Source organism: Copadichromis virginalis, linkage group LG14, assembly GCF_057382275.1.
Source record: "Copadichromis virginalis isolate Kocher_CV1m ecotype Utaka linkage group LG14, C_Virginalis_male_GT1.1, whole genome shotgun sequence".
Lineage (NCBI taxonomy): Eukaryota > Metazoa > Chordata > Actinopteri > Cichliformes > Cichlidae > Copadichromis > Copadichromis virginalis.
In genome coordinates, this window is record NC_140631.1 from 40,053,271 (window position 1) to 40,072,545 (window position 19,275).

General features: G+C 40.8%; 1 protein-coding gene across 4 annotated transcripts in view; it reads right to left on the reverse strand.

Moving 5' to 3' along the window:
* The window catches only part of LOC146694664 (leucine-rich repeat and fibronectin type III domain-containing protein 1-like protein), a 417,321-nt gene that overhangs the window by 59,644 nt on the left and 338,402 nt on the right, over window positions 1–19,275 (reverse strand). The gene's annotated exons all lie outside the window — the stretch shown is intronic.

A 19,275-nucleotide genomic window follows, 5' to 3' on the forward strand; every position in this document is an offset into this window, starting at 1 on the left:
TTTTGGCTGTACACAGCAACAAAGCAATATTTCTTTTATGCGTCTTTTTCCACAAAAAGTTTCAAGAAAAGAAAAGTTTTATATTAAAGGATAGAGGAGACAAGAGATAGATGGTTAAGGAGATGGGAACGGGAGGGGAATCAGAGACGCTGAGGTAAATGAAAGAATTTAAGAGCATGTTATTGCAGCACTTTCCCTTTTTTTTGCTGAGTGAGTTGTCCTGGGAAAGTGAAAGTAAACAGCATGCATACGACCAATTAACCTCAGCGCACTCTTATGATTGCAATCTAAGTAGAACATTAAAGAACACAAATTACACAGTGTGCAGTTGTCTGCCTCACTTCATAAATTTCAGAGATGTTTTTGTGCATGAAAATGAGACCAAACCAAGTTTCCCAGCCATGGCAATAAAGGAATACATTTACATTCATATTGATTTCGCTGTATGTTTGTAAGTTCAACTCGGCGGAGCCCTGAATAAATTCATATGAAGAGAAAAGGGAAACACACAAAAGCGGGAATGACACACGCAAAGGAAAATCATGAGAACGCACACACTCATTCATGCATGCGTGCGGACTCCCGCATGTGCACACACTCTGAAAAGTTCTTCTGAGTTAGATGCCGAGCGACTGGAGGAAGGTCGATTGCAAATAACAGCGGAAAGAGACGCGCTCTTTTATTTATGGTGCAGAAATATTCAAACTGTGCCTCAGCCTGCAGCACAGAATACAGAAGAGGAAGCGTCTGTGTCCTCATAACATGGTAGAGTGCAGGATACGGAGTTAAATGTGAGCAACTAATGAGAGAGATGTAATGGAATGAGATAAATTCAATGGAAATGATGAGGAGAATTCAAAACCCAACTGAGACTACACCCAAATGTCAATGGGTAATTCAGGAGTGTGCACACGATGGGAATTCAAGCGTTCAAACAATAATGAGCGCCGAACGGCGCTCACAAATTTGTCACGTGAATGAGAATCTCAAAGACGTTTGGCTAGGCTCAGGGTAAACGAAAAAGTTTCATATGTCGTATCTGTGACTCATCCAACAGAAGGGTTTCATTGATTGACCAGGAAGTCCTGCTGATATCAAAATGTCTTTAAAAGGAGAGACCTGGCCGAAGCAGCAGCAAACACAGCGTGACAGTATGAGCATGTGCCTCCTCGAACCACATACATTCAGATCTTTATGGAAATGTATTCCACGTCCACGATGTACATTAACAATACGTGCATATGAACAGCATGCATGAAAAATGAAGCTCAAAGAGGAGCATGGCTTGGAAGCTTGTTTCAGTTTTAACTATCACAGAGTTTCCTGCAAGTTGTCAGTGACGACTACCAAATTATAATAAATGTAAAGGTGTGAGAGAGAGCATAGAGATGCATGACTGAATCAAATGAGTTTAAGTGTTATCAGAACAGAAATGCGCTTCCCTTTTTTGTCTGGACCCTTTTTTAATTTGCAGTTTTAAAATGGTTTTGATCTTTGATGGAGGACAGTCCAACTCTACAGGCTTGAACTTGACAAAAAAAGAATTGAATTCAAATGGTCACCCATACATATGCAACCTGTTCTCATTCCTAGGGCATGAGCACTTGACATGCTGGCTGAGGGAATATTGGACACTGAGAAGGAATGGTCCACTTGTTTGGTTCAGCAAAATATGCTTGTTTTTGTTAAAACACACATTAACAACATTAACATTTAGACTGGATTCTGAACTCCCGGCGCAGATGCCAAGTAGCACCTTGTGGTTGGTTGTTGGCGTTTTAGAGAACAGCAGTAATTGATGCCTGGGAGAGAGGATGAGCTGTGAGAAAGCATTTGCCCTCTTTTCCTGATTTTTGAATAAAACATGTAAGCGTGACAAATATTGTCAGGACCAGTGAGTCCACCTCTGAATGGGTCAAAAATACAAATTGAATGGTTTTGGTGTGGCTTAGTCAAAGTTTGGACTTAAATCCGATTGATTTTTTTTTAACTTTAGGCTTTAAACTGGCCGTTCATGACTGAAAACCCTCCAATGTGGATGAATTAAAGCAAGTCTGCAACTAAGAGTCAATCAAAATTCCTCCACTGCGACGTGAAAAGGCTCATCGCCGATTATCAGAAAAACTTGACCGCACATTTTCCACACAGTGGCAGACAGGTCTGAGGAGCTCTTTGTAATAAACGAATCATTCAAGTAAAAGCTAACTGCATTTTACAATTACTCGGGTCATCTTTGTCTAACTTTAGAATTATTTGGGTGATCTAAAATATGTAAATATGTAAAAATAAATCAGGAAGGGGGACATGCGCAGCGCTGTATATGTGCTGGACACATTAAACACAGAACACTGTTGGTGTGAGGCAGAGGTGACCAATTATCTCTACTGTTTCAATTTGTTTACAGCTCGTTAATATACACTGTTTCGTACTTTTGCAGGTTTTTCAGGTGCCGTAAGATGTTGGGTCTCTGAAGAGCACTGGTGCTCTGAGAACAGATTTAATTTGTTTAGTCAGGCCAGCTTAGCGTGAGAAAAATGCAAAACAGTTCTTTTTCAGACTACAAGCACTTCTCAATCTCCGTCGCTCTCTCTCCTCTTTTCATCACTTGCTTCTCGACTGAAAGTGCTTCTCATTTCAATTGCATTGCCTCTTTTTTCCATCCTTCTACTTATCTTTCTGCCTGCATCATCCCATCATCCCTCTCTCAAACCCTTTTCAGCTGTTTCCTGTCACCTCTCACTTCTGAGACTGCAGACATCCCTTCATTCCTCTTTCCTCCCATCCTATCATCATTCTCTTCCTCCATCTGCATCACTGCCTCTATCCATCCTTCTGTCTCTCCATTTTCATCCCTGGAAGAGCATTTACTCATCTATCTCTCCACATGACTTACATGTCCATCCCTTTCCCCTCTGTGCATCTCTCTCAACTCTCTTTGATCAACTCCTTCTTCATCCATCTATCCTTACCACTAATTTTTCACACTGTCATCCTCCTGTCATCTCCCCTTCTATTCATCGCCTTTGCGTCATTCTCTTCCTCATATTTAAAAATAGTATGTTACATGTTTGGGATCTGCTGCTTGCAAAATAAAAGGCACGTGTTGAGCAACATGTCCTCAGATGATAAAGAAATATGCAATTTAACATTAAAATGATCATTTGTATGTTGATTGAACTTCATGGTTTGCCGGCCAGACCTGAGTTAAAGTGACCTTCAAAGAAGCAGGAGGTACTATTGAGAGCAGCGGTACTTCTACTTGCCTCTAATTTGTTTTGTTTGGACCTTGGGATAAGATCTCAGACATGGTCTTGAAATTCTTACCAATCACATCTTGGCATCTTGGTTTGTAGCGTGTTAGTGTGAGGCTATCGAGTTGCAAACGCCGGGACTGAAAAATGAAGCCTAGTCAGAAAAAACTGCAGTTCTTGGTTTGGCCACATGAGGCTGCCTCATGCGTCTCCCATGTTAAATGACCAAACTTAACAGCGTTAAGCAACACATTTACCACCTGATACAAAAGAAAACCCCCTGCTAGGCATGATCTCAGCGAATTTGAGATGCCGAATACGTCCACCATTTTCAAAACAACCTGTAGTGCTGCAGCTTTGAGCTGCATAATAACTCTCATTCCAACATGCTCCTAATCAGGATACTTGCTAATTAAAAAAACAATTATGACGATGAAAATCATCATGATGAGCCAAAAGTTTCAAACTGTAGTAAAATGTTTGAACCTGAAGAAGGTACAAGTGGCTGGAGTCTATCGCAGCTATCACAGGGCAAGAGGCAGGGTACACCATGGTCGCCAGTCTGTCGCAGGGCTAACACTGACAACCATTCACACCTTGGCAATTTAGAAGTACCAGCAAACCCAACTAACTGCATGTCTTTGGATTGTGGGAAGAAGCCGGAGCACCCGGAGAGAACCCACGCAAACACGGGGAGAACATGCAAACTCCTCACAGAAAGACCTGAAGGTGGAGTCGACCTCAGGACCATGAATGTGTGAACCAACTTATTAATGCATTTTCACTGGAAAACTCGACAAAATCAGTGGGATGAAATCTCAGGGAAGTGCAAATATCTATAAAAATGTCTTTTTGCCAGTCCATCCAACCAAATTTTGAACGTCAGAGCAACCTAATATTCCTAAAATGCCATTATTCTTTTTGCTCCAAGACCACCTCTGCAAATGTCACAGCTTTGTAAAGTGGTGAAAAATCCTACTAATTATAGTAAAATATGGTAGTGGGATAAGCTTCTCTTTGGGGCACTCTAAGATGTGCTCAAGCATGCGGTTCATGGTTGTCAGCATGCAAACCATCAGCTGTTCCTAAAGCTGACCAAGTACTTTTCTTTCCTAAAATACTTTTCATTTCTTTTTCAGTTCAGTTTTATTCATATAGCACCAAATCACAACACCACAGGTGCTTCACATTGTAAGGTTTAAACGTAAGGTGTTGATGTCTCTAGAGTATTTTTTGCATTAATATTGTCAATGAACAAAGGAAAGCTTTGACTGTGTGTCACATACATTTTGTCATTCATGATAAAAAAAAGTGCCTAAAGAATCACAAGAGTGAGCAGAAATCACACAGAGAAGTCACAGAGAATAGTGTGGATGTATAGGCTGAAGAGAGAAATAGAGGAAAGCCATTGAGTGGGTGGGAGCTTGATGAGAGGACAAGAGCAGAAGTTCCTTTTTCCAACCAGCTGGTGGAGATGTTTAGCTACAGCTTCAGAAACATGAGAACACACACGCCTGCAAGTGCACACACACAAACATGCAGACTCAGGGCTGAAGCAAAGTCAGGCCACTGTGCTAAAGCGATGTGTATACTGCAGGAACAGAATGAAGACGAATGCTGCGAGAAACAGAGAATAAAACACACAAGGTAGAGCGACATCTGACAACTGAAGCATGAGGGGATATTTTACATTCATCAGACTGTGAATATTCAGTAAGCCCGACTGCTGCCTCTACCTCACACTCATAGGCTGCTTCCTATAACTTAAGCATCAAATGCTGCGGTGGCTTGAATACATTAAAGGAATAAAATTACACCTTGCTTACATTCTGCTTAGGTTGCAGGATCTTATACCATATGTTCACAGCTGTGCTGCGATGCAGTGCAGGACTCATGCACCCTTCATGTTGGAAGGGTCAGCCAATCAGAAAAAAATGGCTTGGAGAAAGGGGGGTTGTGAGATTGTTATATTATCTTATGCCACGTTGTACCCCTAATTAAAGATTGTGAAATCATTATGTAGTTTTAACTCCTGACTTAGAAGAAGGTGACAACTATTAGATTTATTAGACTGATTTGTATTACATTAGACTGCTGATTTATTGTAAATGAATTACATTGTTTTATGCTGATTTACAAGAAATATTGTTTTCAGAGAATCATGGCCTTATTTGTCTGATTAGAAAGAACGGAACATACTGCACAGGAAGCCGAGGTCATAACTTCGGCTCACTGAGAGAGAAAGAATGTGGATGTTTAGGTTTTATGACTTTGGAGGGGGGCTGAAGCTACAAGAATGTGAGAAACAGTCAGACACTTCGAGATCTTGCGGACACCCTCCTGTCCACATCTCCGTCTGGACGTTTTCTAATGCTCAAAGTGTTGTATGGAATAAAGAGATTGTTGATTGAGCATTTATACACCGAGTGTTGTTCTTCCTTCAGCCCAAAGATCAAAGAATTGGGATATTTAACAGGATTGAAGCGAAAATGGCTTATTTCAGACAGATGGCTTATTTCAGACAGATGGCTTATTTCAGACAGATGATAAGCTAGGGCTGCACTGTAGCTCAGTATAAGATAAATAAAGATTACTTTTAATGTAACATTCCCACTTTTATATGTACGGAAGCACTTTACAAAGTGCTTTAGACTACAAGTCACATTTTAACCAGTGGATTCTCTACACTTTAAGCACGTTATCCGTCTCACATCCAAGGCCAATTTATAATCAACAGCCTCACTAAGTTGCAAGTCTTTGGACTGTGGGAGGAAGCTGAAGTACCCAGAGGAAACTGTACCCAGAGGTAACATGCAAACTCCACACAGAAAGGCCTGAGCCAATGAGATGTCTCATTAGTGCAAGAAGTCTGCTTTGAATCCTGTATCAACTTTGTCCAAACCAGCGTTGTGTTTCATGACGGTGGGATAGACTTAAAGTTTGATTTGATTCAGAAGAAGAAGTTAATGATAATGATAACAGGCTGTACATGCATGACTGTGTTGTTGGTATAATATATCATGGCAACAATTTGGGTAAACAGAGTATTTTTATTGTGCAAGTCTCATTTTGGTCCAAAACACATCATAAATCAGTGAATAAGCCTTTGTTCCTCTTCAGCGCAGAATGATTATGCAGTTTGATCAATAAAGATATGAAAAGTTTGTTTGTGTGCTACTGGTTTAGTCCAAAATATGTTTTGCAACTGTACAAGCAAAGAAATTTATCATAAATATTCTTTATGAATAACAAAAACGGTTGTTGTGTTTTAACACTATAAAAATGAAACTGAGCTGATTTAAAATCACTTCTCTGAAGCTCACAGAAAGATTCACAGATGCTTCAAGTTACACCATGTCGGTAATGTCGTGCTACTTTTTTTTAAAGACTTTTTGAGTAAAGAAAGTAATCTGATCCCAGCGTGTCCCACTTGTAAGAGAATAATGTTTCACATTTTTAAAGCAACACTCCTTAAATGAGACAGGATTTTACAGAGTGATCACAGCATGTCTCCCAGCAGGAGAGAGAAGCTGAGCTTAAGAGTTCTGTCACATCATCTCCATCTATTTATCTGCGTGTCTGCCACTGCTGCTCTGACACAACCAACTCGCTGCTGATGATCTTTGAATCGATGCATCTGAAATGGAATTAAAATCAATAGTAACTGACATGCAGAGGCCAACTGATGTTGATGTCTGGGTTGGATTTAAACATATTAATACAGAATGTTTACCATCCATACCAACACCATGTTCCTGTGCAGATGGAAAAATTAAATCATAGCAGCAAGTGCACAGAATATTGAATTTATGGCACGATCCACTATCATTTATAAGAGGCTTAAATTGATAAGATAAAACACAACTCAAAGTAATAAAAAAAACTGTTAGTTTAATTAGTTTAAGGAATCATAAAATAGGAAATAGGTCACTGAACACAAATTCCCATTCATTAATTGAATAACGGCCTTCTAGACACAAGGGTCACCACTCCTTAGCCATCTTAGTAACAGCTCTGTGCATTTATTTAGGAAGTTATTTTTGAAGTTTCCTTCTAAATGAAAGGCAAGAAAGCCATAACTTCAACCTTAAAGGTCACTGGGACACAAAAACTGCACGTGTGCTAATTGAATCTACTGAAAACTGCCGACTTTTTCCCAAAACAGGCTTTAAAAAGTCTCCTTTTCACCTTTGCACAGTCGCATTAATGGATCAGTCTGTAGTGCCAACACAGTCAACATCTCTGGCTTCCTGCACCACAGCACGAAACTGCTAAATGCTAGTTGCTACTTCTTCACTATGAAAACGAGTAGCTATGCTCACCAAAACATGGAACTGTGGGTGAGTGCAACACCATGACTGGCTCGTATGCTGCTCAGCTTAGCTGTTGAATAGCAAGTGCAGGACAACCACCTTTATTTAAGCAGCATTTCTTTTAAATCGTGCCAAAAAAACACCACTATTTAAATGACTGCGATACGCATTTTATAGCAACGTTGATTAATGAGTTTTGCTCGTATAATAAAGACTCTGAAAATGCAACTGTGCAAAAAAACGACTGCAAACAATAAATGCAACAAAACTGTGATAACTGTATATCTAAAACAATAGAAAAGCATAAGAGAAAACACTCTCACAGAAGTTAGTTTTAGGTGCATAATTCAAATATCATCTGATGCCTGAATGTTTTACTCTGCTGTGCACAGATGTGTCATCAGTGTCAGGTGGTTGTAGTATTAGCAGATGAAAGAAAAACGTTAAAAAAGTGATAAAGTTGTTAAGCATGTCTGCTTTATTGATTCAGATGCTTTCACTTATGGGTAAGTATGTGTGCCCACTTTCAATGGAAGCTATTGTTAAACTCGGAGCAGCTCTGAAAGGAGACCCATCGCTCAGCGACAGACTGAAAGAACTAGTGATAGAACTGAGCAAAATGCTTGTTTTCAAGTAATTAGACAGCAATCAGCGAAGTGCAGTTATTCTACACAGGTCCAGACTGCAGTCTTAAATTCAACATTTTATTATAGTATTATAGTTTTGTGATCAAAACAGGCTGTGACAATAATGCTGTCGCAGCCAAATATAGAAGTGCATTTTCCTGTAGTCACAGTGCTTTTAAAAGTGATGACAGTAAGAAGTTACTACAAGTTTACAGCTTACAAGAAGCCCTAATGCTGCTCATTTGTGTGTGTGTGTGTGTGTGTGTGTGTGTGTGTGTGTGTGTGTGTGTGTGTGTGTGTGTGTGTGTGTGTGTGTGTATACGAGACACGGGAAACAGGCAGACAAATTTCAATTTCAATTAACATCAATCACTGTCATTTATACCGATGACATGTTAATGGATTTTGCATACACATGACACACTGGTAGGCCGAGCATCATGGAAAGTGTCATTTATATTTAAATGTCATTTCATTTCTACAGTCATCACCATTATGCTCATTACAAGCCACACTGGGTAAAGCTGACAGAGTCGTACTTTAACCAGGAGCTGTAATCAATATCACTCAGAGAGCAGCTTCCATATTCAAATGCACATCCTCTTTATCTCGCGCATTCCCAGTCTCCACTGCTGGCTCTGTTTATTATTGTTTTATTTACGGAATATTTTATTTGATGCCAGGGCCACGAGTGATTACATAAAAACACCATTACCATGCAAATCCCACCATCCCACCAGTCACCTCTAATCAGATAAATCACCCAACTGTGTGTGGCACATACTGAATATAATAAGAACTAAAAGCAACACATATTCGTGCATCTTTTATAGGGTTTCAAGCTTTTCGAGTATCTGAGTATACAGTATATTTAGAAATGTAAGGAGACAGAACTGGGCAAAATAAATCATACGCTGATCATTTCAGGCTGAATTTTTACACACGGCATAAACATCTATATGTTTTATGAAAGCAACAGAGGGGATGTTTAATTAATTAATATAGAAATAAAGCAATGCTGGAGGACACGGTGAGCAGCAATGTGGATGCTCCAAAGAATGAATATAGTTTAAGTGAGAGCATGCACCATGGATGCAGTACAGTTTATTAATCTTTGTGTAACGAAGAAGACTGCCAACTGTAGCATGCACACGAGGGCTTCTAATATCATTTTGTTAACTTCATTTCTTGTTCTGATCAAAGAGACTAAAATCAAACCTCAAACTACGTGTGAAAAAATAGGAAAAAGACGAAAACACTTTTTTCTTGCTGTTGCTTCGACTCAAGTTTCATATCGTTGAATGATCACCACCTCTCACGTTATCTCACTTTGACTGGGCTGCCATCGCTGCCTGGTAGTGATAATCGTATTCCTGTTTGTTCAGGAGATGAGCTGTTCTCAGGAGAGCCTGGGAAATGCAAATGCTGTGGTAATGTCACCAGAGGGGTCTTCAGGCCTACTGAGACTACATGCCATCATTAGATATTGACCAACATTACTTCTTTCCTCGCTGCTGGGGAGGAATACTACACTTTCCATCTGTCTGAAAGTCTTTCAATCCAAAGTTGGCACCTACATAAAAGAATTCACTGCTTGTTTCACCATCAGAAAAAATAAATAAATGGATACATTTTGTACGAGTGAAGCGGAGCACTGACAGATGTATTGGTGCAGCATCAGCAGGGATGTGAACAGAGAGCTCAGCCTGAAAACAATGTTGACTGGTTGATCTGAATTCCTGCCCTCACTTATGGCCACAAGCTCCTGGTAGTGACTGAAAGAATGAGATGATGGATCGGAGCAGCCGCTTCCTCCAAAGGTTAGCTACGCCCAGCTTTAGAGACAGGTCATGGTCACTCAGAGTAAAACTGCTCGTCCTCCACAACAAAAGGAGTCAGGCAGTTTGGGCATCGGACCAGGATGCCTCCTGGGCACCTCCTAGATGAGGTGTTTTGGACATGTCACACTGGGAAAAGACCCCGAGAGGACGCCCTGGGGCAGACCCAGGACACACTGGAGTGATTACATCTCTTGGCCAGCTTTGGTACCTTAGCTTCCCCCTGGAAATGTTGGGCAGGGGGGTGGCTGGGGAAAGAAAGGCCTCGCTGCTCAGACTACCCCCAAAACCTGTGGGCATGGATGGATGGATTTTTCTATTATATTCATATGCTTATTGTTTTTAACCCAGTGTCACACAAAACAAACAGAGTTAAGGTAGATGTAATAAACACAAGTAAGAACAATCCCAGAATCATCCATCCATTCGCTTCCACTTATCCTTTTTCAGGGTAGCGGGGGGCGCTGGAGCCAGCTGTCATAGGGCGAGAGGCGGGGTACACCCTGGACAGGTCGCCAGTCTGTCGCAGGGCCAACACACAGGGACAGACAACCATTCACACCTAGTGGCAATTTGGATTATCCAATTAACCTATCCCCACAAGCTGCATGTCTTTGGAGGGTGGGAGGAAGCCGGAGTACCCGGAGAGAACCCACGCATACACGGGGAGAACATGCAAACTCCACACAGAAAGACCCCGGCCTGATGGTGGAATTGAACTCAGGACCTTCTTGCTGTGCGGCAACAGTGCTAACCACCGTGCCACCGTGCTGCCTGCCTGTGTAAAACTGACACTGAATTAATTAAAAAAAATACTGACTTTAAAAGTAAAACAGGAAGTAAAGAAAAGACAAGTACAAACGTTAGAGACATGAAGCCCGACAGGAGCAAGAGCCACCAAAGAAATGCAAGACTGAAGGAGGAATACACTCAGAGACATCCAAGTCACCACAACTGTACTGTTGCATTTTCCCCCCAATTTTAAGTTAATGTGTTGATGCCTGTAATGAGAACCACAACAAACATTCTCCTTGCAACATCTAAGCTTTGTAGTGTTCTTTAACATAGACGCACACAATCAGCACAGATTCATAGTGGTGATTTTTAAGGCAGCGAGTTTACATGTATGTTAGACTACACGGATAGTTCATAAAATCAGCTCCATCGCCACTCGTCTCCATCTGTCATCGTAGGCTGTAGAAAATAAATGAACATATTCTCAGTGCTGCTGAGACTCTAAGAGGGACTGTTTTCTAGCATTGTTATCTGACACGAGTTTGTTGGATTAACATAACCTAAATAGTGCAGCTTTGTCCAGTTACATTTTTCTTTTGAATATCCTTTCTTACATGTCATACGCCGTGATTGGATCATCTAAAGCTTAGAAAGATTAATTATAAGTGAGTATATTCCTTTTGCTCAGTCCAGTCTTTAAGTGATGACGTATGAACTCTGCTTCTAGGTCCAAACTACTCTGTGCTTATAAAGGCTGTTGCGTTTTTAACATGTTTTAATACTTTGTATCTTGTTCTATTTAATCTGAACAAGCCCCTAAAAACAGTCAGTGATCATTGTCGGCTTCTCTCGGTTTTGGAAGGCGCTTTGCTAATAACTTTTATCTTTACCAACATCACTGCTATCAGCTATCACTAGGAAACGTTGGGACTATGGGCCCACGTTTTTGTAAAATAAATGTTTTCTTGACAAAACTGTATATGAACCAAACTTATTACAACCCTAAAAAGTTGCGTCCTCTGGTTTTGAGGAAGAATATGTGTCGGATAATCATCATATTCCATATTTCCAAGTGGCTTCGAATGCATTTGAATTTGCCTTTGATTTTATCTCCAGAAACCAGTGAAGCTCTAAAAATTGGTCATTTTAGTCACCTTAATAATGTCCGTCAGATGCTACTGCCTGCCCACTCACGGGTTAGGGAGTAATGGGAATAAAAAAATCTGATCCGTGCAGCTATGAGGAGGCTTTTAACAGCTTGGCCAAAACACTTTACTTCTACCACATTTTCTTTTCTTTTTTTTGTTGCTCAAAACAAGGCACGCACACCAAATCAGTGATTGCCTGCAATCCTGTGATCAAAAGGGAACAAACACGACGAGCTTTCTTAACACAATTCAAAAGTCATTGATTTAGAGAAGTGCAATGTGCATGATCAAAGACGTATTAAATTGAATTTTTATGAAAGGCGAACCAGATTTTAGCTCGACTTTGATCTTTGGAGCCTTTGAGGAAAATTCCACGCTGCTGATGAGCCCTCGTTCATCGCTTCATCGCAGAGGCTGAGCTGCTGGACAGCGGCTGATACCGGCTGCGGTGGCATTAATATGAATGATGGTGTTGGGAAGTTCATCAGTGCGGAGGAAGGAGTAGCGACGGCGTTGGGAACGGTGTTGTTTTGGGCTGAACGTGTTCATACTCAAACAGATGTAAAAACCTGAAGATAGATTGACTAGATTGGGGGGGAAAAGCTTTTAGGCCTTTTTTAGCTTTTAACATGCATGAATTATTTAAATATATCTATTCTTATCTAAAATAGTCTCTTTGGGACAGATTTACTAACAGTGTAGATCCTTTTTTTGATATTCACTAAATGCAGCGTCAGTTTAATTTAAAGTGCTGCTCGTGCAGATGTATTTAAAAGTTTTCCAGCTAAGGGAGCTTTCACAGTGAGCCACAGGTTTGGAGTGTTTCAGATTTTAGTCACATTTCAACATAAAGATTGGTCCACAGTGAAATACTCTCCGTCTGGCTTTTCTTAACAAAAATGAACTTGGGTGTAATTTATTTATTTATTCTTCTCTGAAATATTGGATCTGTTGCAAATCAAACTGAAATATCTGTCAAAACACAGCTATTAATGGAACAAACACACCTGGAATGTCTCAGTCTTAAAATATGTCACACTGGCTTCAATAAATACCTGCAGCTCAACACAGGCTGCGAAAAGAAGAAAAAAACTAAAACACAGCAAAACAGAGGAATCTGCACATTTATGCACATGCTGCTGTAACTTCATTATCTGTACATCGCACAGGTCAGTTGTGTCACAAAGATTAGAGGCAGCAGTTTATTAGTAAAGAATGAGTCCTGCACTCCACCTGAGCTGTCAGTAACCAATAATGTGCAGCTGGTGATTTTACCTTCATATCAAAAGCATCAGTTCTCCTTCAGCTGCCTCACTGATCTGATTTTTCACATATGCATCAAACCTGTGCTTAATGTTTAGTAGATTATTTGCTCCTTCAGTGGCTCTACTTGTTTTTAATTGCTAATTTGATGATGCCCTTGCTAGGATGCTGATCATTATTGAAGCTACCTGCCTATATTTTGGTTTATAAATTAGCGCACTGCAGATTGGCATAATGCAAACTGACATCTGCAAGTTACACGCTTCACTCTGCATACAGAAAAGGAAACATGGGGCCAATTGTTTGCCTGTTCCAACATGTTGACAAAGAACGAAGGCTATTTAGCATGATTTAGGCCCACACGCACTCGTTCTGCATCATCCAGTCTGCTGTGTAAAGTGCTCACCTGCCTCTCCTCCATACTTCACTGTGCCCTGCCCACACAGAAGACCCTCGCCCGAAAAACACACATTCAGTGAAACAACAAGCTGAGAAGAGATAACATCTGATAAACCACGGCTGCATGAAGCACCAATTAATCTCAAACCAACAAACAGGAAGACTTTCCTTCTGACTTCACTTGTTTTGTGATGATTATGGTAAATAGACTGGTTCTTATATAGTGCTTTCTTTTACGCAACACGTCTCATTCACCCATCCACACAAGCTCCTCCTTCTGTGTCTGAGTGCTTTCTAGCAAACATGCACACTCTGATGAACTTATCAGGAGCAACTTGGGGTTTGGTATCTTGCCCAATGAGCTCCAGAGATGGTACCACTAAACTTCCAGTAGTAGTAGATGACCTGCTACCTCCTGAGCCACAGTCACCCCATAATGGATGATTGAAAACACTCCCCCACAGAGACAATCATTTGAAAGAGGGTGAAGCCACATGCATGGACTTATTCACAGATACCAACCTGACATGAAACTAATAGGGAGACAGGTTAAAATTTAACATCATTCTAATAATAGTATAACATTGTTTTAATGCATTACTATCAAAACAATCTAAATTATTGGCACAGATCCTCAATCAACCTGAACATCCCCGTGATGTCCCAACTCAGGAGCATGTGTCCTGATGCAATAAGTTCTTAGCTTTTTAACCTGTAACTTGCAAACTAAATGATGAGCCACAAAGAAACAACACAAAACTGGTTATAAACTTGTTACTGTGTGGCTGTTTAATCTTTCTTGTATGTAGTATACGTACAAGAAAGATTAAACAGTGGTTTTCGATGTAAGAGGACAGAAACAGGGTGTATCATTGGCACAGTATTGTAAACGGGATCTCCTTCTCAATAGGCTATAAGACCCCTACGGTACGTCCTCATCCCATTACTGATCCACACTTCACCTTTTGAGACACTGCTGCACCCGTTACAGCTGCCAGTCACCGAACCAATCAAACAGAGGCTCGAGAGTACAGCAGGGGTGGAAAGAAAGGAGCGCACACACGCTTTGGCACTCCTGAGCCTGTTCCTAACCACAGGGATCACTCGTTTGCCCTCAGTTCGTCTTGTAAACTAACATTTCAGTTGAAAGGGTTATCTGAAAGATTTCACATTGATGCTTAGGTGACGTCTACGTGTGTGTGTGTGCGATCATGGCTGGGTGAAGGTAATCAGAGTCATCAGTCAGATCGCTTCATCTCATCTCTGTCTCAGTGTGACTCTGGAGCAGAAGCAGGTCACATGACGTGTGTGTGTGTGTGCGTGTGTAAGAGATGGAGAGTAATTACGTAACAATTTTTTTCGACAAGCCTGTTTAATTATATTCCTGAATGTCACCGGTGTGTGTGTGTGTACATGTATAAACTCTCAGTTCTATCATGTGGGATTTGTGAAGACTGTATTTAAATAACTTTACATGTTTAATCTGTGCACTGCCACTGCTTGTAGGTGATTGTGTGTGTGTGTGTGTGTGTGTGTGTGTGTGTGTGTGTGTGTGTGTCACTGTGTTTGTGATTGTTTTTAGAGTCGATTTTGAATAATTTTACATAATCCACGAACAGAGACGTTACAGCAGAAACAGAGACGACATTTGAAACACCAATCAGCTCTCCGATCCACTCTCTGCTGCCTCGTGTTAATTGGGAAACTGTGTGTGCACTGTGTAATGTGTGTGCAGAATAAAAGTTCTGCAACAGGATAATTGTACAAATCAAGTTGAGATTTTAATCACTGCATTTTATGACTGAAATTCAGAGCATTCTTTTTTTTTGCAGTCTGTGGAGCGTTGTCTGCTTATTTTTATCTTATGGAAAATAATATTTTTGCATTTATTTTAATATTAAAATAGACACTGAAGTATTTTTATTTCTTTTCTCATCTAACTCTGCAACTGCAATACAACGCTAAGGCTCAAAATAATTGGTTTCAAACTGTTTTTTTCCTTCTTTAACCAGTTTATACTGTCACTGATGATGTCACAGCTTTAAGCAAATAAGCCCCACCCACCAGGGATTGTCAGTTTCTTTTACAGAAAGTGTGAAAGTCAATAAAAAATGTTTAAAATGATACTAGCCTGCAGTGATTGGCAGGCTTGGAGCTTTTTACTTTGCATCATGACAGACAATATAAACAGCAAATGGCTGCATTTATTCTGTGCTTTCATCCAGAACCTTCTGTTACTGATCACAGCCTGACAACCAGGACGTTCAGCGTCTTAAACAAGGTTACTTCAGCATGACTTATAAGCACAGGCTGTATATAAAAGATTGACATAGCTGTCATGTCTGAGACAGAAAGCCAATGCTGATCATTCTTTCTAACGATCAGCAGGGGGCGACTCAGATAGAGGTCTACTGGAAAATGACACCTTGGCTCCTTCAATCTATGACCCCATGAAATACTTTCCTGACACATTTATGGTCTCATTCATTAGAAGACACAAAGCTAATTTTCCTGCCCCAGTTAAAGCCAATGAGGAGGATGACACAGGATATGATTTGATAACATAGCATAGTGATAATACGCTATTTTATCAAATCGTACCTACGCTAGTAAAATTTGTTGTGATTTTTATACTTGAGGTGCATTCAGCCCATTTAAACAGATACAGGTCTAATTTCCACCATTTACAGTAAATAAACATGTTGGTGATATTGTGGCCACTTCAGAATTTCCACAAACTCACATGAAATCTGAGGAAAGAAAATAAAGACTACAGCAGTGGTAATTACTGCACTTGGTGACCGTGTGTACCTATTGTGTGTGTCAGCTGGAAGAAATGGCCGAATAGTGGCTTGAGTGATTTGACTGCTTTGTTCACCACATTTCTATTACCTGGCTCTGTGTGGTACAGTCATGACAAGGCAAGTGAACAGAACAGGTGTTCAAGAGCAAAGAAACGGCTTTTATTCAACTGCAAGTGAAACGTCGGAAAGAAAACACAGTAATACATAAATAATCTCGACACACATCCTTAAGCACACACAGCCACACGCATCCCTACACCTGACGGAGATAAGCATGTCTGCTCATGCACAAACACCAGGCTTATAACTGTTTCTATAAACACAGGCGGCCGGTGCAGTGACAAGAGGATTATCATGTCAATAAGAAACAGCAGCAGCAGCAGAAAGGAGGAGCGGGAGGAGGAAGAGGGGGAGGAGGAAGATGACAGACAGAAAAACCGGATGACAAAGAAAACAAGTGAGGCACACCAAAAAGAAAAGCTGAAGGTCTGTGTAGATGACTCTAACGGTGTGCTTGTTGTACTGTCATGCTGCGGCTGAGTTGTTTATGAGACTCTCTTAGATTGGCTGCTGACGGCAGTGGAGATGCACTAATATGAGCTGCTGGGAAGCTCCGTGCTGCAGCAGCATTCACGAGCAGCAGATGCACGGTGCTCCAGCCAGGAGATGTGCAGAAATAAACACAGACAGAGATAAACTCAGTGAAAATGTTCATTTGAAAAAATAATCAGCAAAGTTAAAAATGGTTCATTTGCACGGTGCACTGTGTACATGCCTGCAGCGTGCCGAGGCGTGTTTAATGGCGTGGCTAATAAATATCACTTAATGTAACGTAAGTGGTAAATTATGCATGCAAGGCATGTTATGTTAGCATACACTAGATTGATTTGGAGGTAATCTGTCTCAGCGTTGACCTGACCGTGATGTTAAACAAGCAGATCTTTTGACTCCGAGGTCCTCGGGGAAATTTCCTCACCAAAAGACAATCCATCTGGTAGCTGTGACACCAACAGATGAAACCACCAAACTATAAAGCTATACGGTGCTACTGAGGAAATAAATGAATACCTTCATTTATGACCTCAAGTATGAGAAGTAAACCAAGAAAAAGAAAAAAATACCCTTATGTACCATTTGCTTTCAGTTCTGCACAGGAATGTTGAAGCAAAGTGTCACATTTATTAAACAGCGTACAATGATTGAGGATAGGATTAAAGAAGAAAATAAGACAAGGGCAGTAAAGCAATCCACCCAAAGATTTGTTATATTTATTGTTATATATATTTTCCTCCTTTTTGACAGAACGCAGACAGAAAACTGGAAGAGGACTGTTTGCAGCTGGAGCATGGCAGTAAACCATGCCAAAGATACAACTTTTGCCCTGATGGAACATTTAAAATGACAATAAATCTCCCAAGATGAATGAACTGCTCCTGTTCCTCATCGCCTCCTCTTCTCTGATGAAGGTAAAACATGTGAAGCTGTAACAGCTTTATTTCCAAAACTGGAATCGAGTGTCAGGCGTCTGGAAAAAACTGAACCTCTAAATTTAGATTCATTCTATCTCACTTATGTTATGATTCAATGATTCAAGAAGGATTCACAAAACGTTCTGAGACATCCAATCTCATTCAGGCTGTAAAGGGCATAAAAGATTGAATGAAGTCTTATATCTGAGTGGTCTTTTTGTCAGTTGACCTCAACTGGGAATCATACCAGATAATAACACAAGAATCAGCTCTGTGCAAAACTCCATTCACATCCTTCTCTGACTTTTAACACTATGACTCTATTAGTCTATTCAGAATCTATTCAGATCAATAAAAAAAAAGAATCTATATTCCACGTTAAAATAATCAGTGACTTGCTTTTTGGGCTTTTATTTTAAAGTTAGCAAACATTTGTGACTTTCAAAGCTCTTTAAGTAAAAACTGATTTCCATGTGAGGAGGTAAATGGCAGTGAGGGAAGAGCAAGGAAACAGATTTGAACCATCACTCAACCAGGAGACTACTTTACTTTTGAACCTCTCAGTGATGAGACGCAACCCAAAGAATGTTTTTGAGAAAACAAACCACATTTTTTAGGGAACAAAAAAAGCATGGATGGGTGGGTGTTTTTCCAACCCCGGATTATAAAGCTGTAAAGTCATAACAAGCTGCCAACACAAATGACACGTTAGGTCTCACTGTGTTGGAGAGTAGCCTCTGACAGTAATGGAGGAAGGAAACGGCAACCCACAATTTTTGCCACATATGCAAAATGGTAAATGGCCTGTATTTGTATAGCGCTTTTACTAATCCCTAAGGACCCCAAAGCGCTTTACACGTCCAGTCATTCACACACTGGTGATGGCAGCTACGTTGTAGCCACAGCCACCCTGGGGTGCACTGACAGAGGCGAGGCTGCCGGACACTGGCGCCACCGGGCCCTCTGACCACCACCAGTAGGCAACGGGTGAAGTGTCTTGCCCAAGGACACAACGACCGAGACTGTCGGAGCCGGGGCTCGAACCGGAAACCCTCCGATTACAAGGCAAGTGTGATGTAACCAAACTTTCTCTCCAGCACCGTGTCACATGACGCTCCAGTTTATGAGAGAGCAGACAACCTTTAACTGGAAGTGTTCTTCAGATGTGGTAATGAACCTGCATGCTCACTCATGATCATTCGTTCCAGGGCATCAGATAATGTTCTGTCACTTTGCGATGGTGTCGCAGAGATAAACACACAGTGTTGTTTAGCATCAGCGTGTTGATGGATAGCGACGTTTATGAATGACAAGAGATAACAGTGCTCTAACAGTCTTCTTTCAAACAGCGATAAAGTCCGCACTGGTACTTAGTAGTGATGGACTGCTCGCACTCTGTTGACGACATGTTGAAGCAGAGCCAGGTCTC